The sequence below is a fragment of the Panthera onca genome, chromosome C2, assembly GCF_046562875.1.
Source record: "Panthera onca isolate mPanOnc1 chromosome C2, mPanOnc1 haplotype 2, whole genome shotgun sequence".
Lineage (NCBI taxonomy): Eukaryota > Metazoa > Chordata > Mammalia > Carnivora > Felidae > Panthera > Panthera onca.
In genome coordinates, this window is record NC_138347.1 from 24,146,368 (window position 1) to 24,151,810 (window position 5,443).

Below are 5,443 nucleotides of genomic sequence, written 5' to 3' on the forward strand. Positions count from 1 at the left end.
TCTTCAGGAGGATTAGATGCTAAGAATTTTGCAATTATAGTTGTGTCTCATTTGTTGTAAGTTAAAGGATTCATCCCAGGAGTCAGTCCCACATTCTGCCCAAATTCTCCATTTGCTTGTTTATACCCCATACATGATGACATTCTAATGTAGAAGGTAGGAACTCCTCCCTTGCCAAGTTCCAATTATATGACAAGCATCATTTGTACTTAAGACACATCTCTGTAAACCAAGTTGCAGGAGCCAAAAGGAACGTAATTGTGACAGGGGATTATGAACAAAACTGACTGAGACTAGCAATCATAAAAAATCTAAGTTTCAATTTCACCTTTAAGTGCATTTAAACATCTGTTAACATAAAATTTGCATTTAGACCACAACAAATTAATTATTTAAAATTTCTTTGTACTCGGGTATTATACAATGCCTATAAAGTCATGCAACGTCAGATCTTGAGCTAAAAACAAACAAAAAATTAAAAAATTACCTTCTACCTCTAATAAGAATTTGTGGCTGCTAATACATTATGCTTTTCAATCAACTTGTACTAATCTCTCCCTCTCTGTCTATCTTACACACACACTCATACACACACACACGCACATGCACAAAACCCATAATTGTGTTCCAGTAATTTTCCTATGACTGGGTCTGATACTGAGATTACAGATACTTAATAGAGTCTTCAAATATTTCAGCTATTTAATCTGAGCATTACATGATGAAAATGACTCTGGGTATTTCCTCTCCTAAATAGACTATAGTCATTTAGTGCAGTAGGTAGGTGCTTAGGGAGATACAAAAAGTAATCAAACTGCAATCAAATATAAATTGATTTAGTAATATGGGTAATTTATATGCATACAAACAAAGAATAAACTAGCATAAGTAGTCTGGGGGACATTCAAGGGAGATAGAGATTACTTGTGCTTTCCTGGATCTGATATGATGTGATATGTTGTGATAAAAGAATTTGAGCCTGATTTGAGGGACAGGATTTGAAGGTTTCCTTTAATCCTTAATGACTAAGGTAGAATAATATCATGTTACAATGTTTTTTGTGGTTTCTCCAAAATAGAGACAATTTTATCTTTTTTTTTTTTATTTTTTTTTTTAATGTTTATTTTTGAGACAGAGAGAGACAGAGCATGAACGGGGGAGGGGCAGAGAGAGAGGGAGACACAGAATCAGAAGCAGGCTCCAGGCTCTGAGCCATCAGCCCAGAGCCCGACGTGGGGCTCGAACTCACGGACCGCGAGATCGTGACCTGAGCTGAAGTCAGACGCTTAACCGACTGAGCCACCCAGGCGCCCCTAGAGACAATTTTAAACTCCACCTCAAACAGCACATAATGAATAAACCTATTACATTGCTCCCTATTGAATTTTGACTATTTGCTTACACTTTTATCTTTAATTTATATTAGCTCCATGAGAACAAATATTATATTGTTTTCATGATTTTTCCTTGTTTTCCAAGCATTCAATTACTTTATTCTTCTGATCAGGTTTTTCCATATTCATGGATTTTCCTTAGCTTCCTAAATATATGTAGTAAAGTCTAAACTTTTAGCCTGTATCACACATGCCCTACATCTGAATACATCCTATGTTTTTAAAATGATCTTCAACAGCTCCCATTCACGTGCTTTGGGGGTGCTGAAACTGATGCATGAACTAAGTAATTATTTCAATTCATCTTTTAAACATTTACACCCTAAAACACTAAACATTTTAATATATAATTAATAAAACATATCCCCAAATCATAGTGTACTGTGTAATTATGACAAACTGCATGCATGTGCCCCATTATTAATAGCTAAATTCTGCTATCATTTGCAAAACACACTTTGGTTAATTGGGGGGCCATTTGGCATTCATTGAGAATTCATTGTTACCAGTGATAAAGCTGCAAACTTTGGTAAATAATGTGCAGCATATTATTGACCTCTCCTTTACTCTTGATTTTTGTTTTATTTAATAATTTTCACTATTAGATGATTCAAGTATTTCTTTCTCTAGGCCACATTTTCTCTGAAAATTTTGTTAAGTATATTCTAAATCATTTAATTTGGTACATGAGATACGGAGGTAGTAAGAGATATTCAGTGCCCTGTGGTCAGATTTCAGCATCACAAGAGTTGTGAATATCTGAACAATTAAATTGCTGCAAAGTTAAGCCTTCTTAGACTCTTCACTTTGTTTAAAAAAAAATTAGCCTTACATGACTTTTACGTAGCCTGAAACAGAATTACTGGACACAACCATATTTAAAAATGGCACTATCTATAACCAATGGCACATATCTATAACCAAGATACATGTCCAAAGCCCAGACAAATCTGACAATTCTTTCACTGACTGACAACAGTCTTTTTTTTTATTTCAAGCAGTTTGTGTTGAATTTCTGGGCTTTATTCCTAGAACGTGGTGATCGAAATTGATTTTTATCTTTGATAACTCAGGACTGTGTGTGTGTGTGTGTGTGTGTGTATGTGTGTGTTTAACTTTACTTTCCAGGATACTCATGTTGACAATTGTGTTTTACTGTACATATCTGCAAGATGAAAGGATAGTATTTGGGGTTAAATTTATGCTTTTCTCAGGCAAACTCTGGAGTCTTTATTTCTTGCTTCCTCAATAAAATCCATAGTGTCACCTTGTTTTCTTCTTATTTTTGTCTTTCTTATTAGAGTAGATTACTGAAAGGAAAAAATAAAATATTATGTATATAGTAGAATTCTAAGTTCCAGTTATAAGTTATCTGTTAAATTACAGCACTAGGAAGAAAAGGTGAGGCAATGGCTTCTCCAAAACTATTGTGAAATGCATGGCTACATGAATATTGTTGAATGAATATTCCTCAAAAATGACATCTAATCATTTTGACAAGGCTGTCATAGGGGGAATAATAAAATATTACAAAGGTTTTTCCTGAAGCAAAAATATCCAGGCAGATCTTAAACTATGTATGAAGAGAAAATTGCAATTTCTTATTCAAGGGGACATCAAATCCTGTTCAAACCTTTCCAGCATTTAAGTTAAAACTTTAGTAAACTTTATCATTATTGCTTTTTTCAAAAAAAATGAATTACCAACAAAATTGCAGGGAAAAATTATAATACCAAGCTTTTACACAGGAAAACTCTCTGACATATTTTATTTTGGCAATCTATGAAAGAAAAATAAAGTATGCTACTTTGCAAAATGTGAACAGGAAAAAAAGCCGTATGCATTAACATGATGGCATTTTCACAAATTGCTAACAATTTTTTTTTAGCAATCCTCAGCAAGATATTAGAAGTGGCTAAAATAATACCGGCAAGCAAGTGCTGAAATAAAGTTAAACATTTTTGAAGACTGTTAGTGTTCTTCCACTAAGTATTCTGAGTCAATCCCTCTGCATCCATCTATTTACTGTTATTAACAGAGTTGGATGACATTTGAAACAAAGCAGAAACATGTAACAGCAAGGCACTAAAAATATATGTACCTTTTCATTTCAAAAGAAGTTATGTTGGATTTGTATGATGGTATTTGGAAAGTGGGTGATGGGCATTGAGGGCACCTGTTGCGATGAGCACTGGGTGTTGTACGGAAACCAATTTGACAATAAATTTCATATTAAAAAAATGGAAAAAATAGTTTTATTTATACATTTTATCAAACAACTCCATAATCCAAACAAAATCTGAATACACATTAGTTTTGATATATCCTACATCAAGTTTTTATATTTTCATTTTTTGTTTTTACCCACAAAGGACTTTTGAGTTTTCTGAACCAATAGAATCAAACATTTTAATAATTTGTTATACTTAATGATTTCTTGGTCTCCTATTATAATCTCTAAATAAGTTCATACTATCCTCCATAAGAGCCATAATAACGTATTCATTTTTTTTTCAAATTGGTAGTGTATTGTGTAAAATATACAAAAATTACTAGAATTAGTGGTGTTTCTCCTAAATGTTTTCTTGGCAACCTTGAAATGCCAAGAAGCCATTATTAAAGTTAAAATCACATAAGACAAAAGTTATATATATATAAGTATATATAAGTATGTATGTTATATATACATATATATGTATATATTATATATATTATATTATATATGTATATATGTATATATGTATTGTATGTATATATACATACATATACATATATATGTATATATTATATATATTATATATGTATATATTATATATATACACACACACACACACATTTATATATTTAAGATCTATTTTAACATCAACAAAATTTTTACATAAGTTGAGTAACTAATATTTATTACATTATATCTACTGATTAACAATATTTTATGGGAGAAATACCAAGATACATTTTTTTTTTCTTTAAAAAAAATCCTTATCAGATCACTTAGGATATATCGTTTGGTATTATTTTTAGAATGTCAAGTGACTGTAATTGTGGTTTCAAAACTATAAAAGTCTTGAATGTCTATGAGGTTTATAGTGAATTTAAAAATGACTAAAAGAAAATGTAATTATATACTGAAAGGTTACAAAATTGTATCAACTTTAATGAGGAGTATGTTGCTAAATGTTCTTGTGTTCCTTTAATGATACAAAGTTTAAGAAGGATCTAGACTGGAATTACAGAAACAGTTTTCCATATCCATATGTAAGAAAACATAAGAGATAAGGACTGTGCTAGTTACCTGTCGTTTGCCTCTCCAAATCCACTTTCCATTCTTCTCCATCCTGTGTGCCCTGGCAGGCTTCCCTGCACCAAAGTGTCTTGTGCTCTCGAATTGAGATGTGTTTGGCCAGTGGGGAGCAAAAGCAGAAAATCAGAGGTTGGGAGAGAGTAAGGATGGCATATTTCTTTCTTCATTCTTTGTGATTGAAAACACTGCCTTCTTTTAGACCTCAGAGAGTAAGAAGTAGGATTTATTAATGTTTTCAGTGACAAATGAAAATAAAACCTCTCAGCTCAATACAGTGGCTCAAGGGAAACACAAGATTAAAAGAGTGGCCCTTCCTTCTTTTTTCTGGATGGCTTCAAAATATTAACCAGTGACTTGAGAGAAGGACTGGGTGGAGAAAACATGTTACGCCAGGTTTGAGAGTAATGTCTTGGAAATAATTTTGGATATTTTGGCACATGAAATTGTTTGAAAGTAGAAAGAACCCTACTGAAATGGTGAGAGAAATCTATGGCCAAGATATCTCCAGCTTGGACTCAAAAAGCCTTAACTGAATGTAACAGAACACGAATTTATTTCTTCCTTACATATTCAGGAAGGGATTTGCAAATGATTACGAACTCCAAGTGCAAATTTCACAACATCTAATTAAGAAATGACCACGAGAGGTAAATGAAGAACTTCTCATAATACAGTCAAAAATCCAAAGGATTACCCTTACTACCACAGCAGATGTATAAATTAATGAAGAATCATTCCCCTTTCTCAG

General features: G+C 32.5%; 1 long non-coding RNA gene across 1 annotated transcript; it reads right to left on the reverse strand.

The window, feature by feature from the left end:
- Positions 1-2,364: 2,364 nt before the first annotated feature.
- On the reverse strand, positions 2,365-5,153 carry LOC132682785 (uncharacterized). Its single transcript, XR_009611860.3, has 2 exons — positions 4,687-5,153; positions 2,365-2,704 (listed from the first exon to the last, which is right to left on the reverse strand). It is a non-coding gene; the product is annotated as an uncharacterized LOC132682785 (long non-coding RNA).
- Between the last annotated feature and the right edge of the window lie 290 nt (positions 5,154-5,443).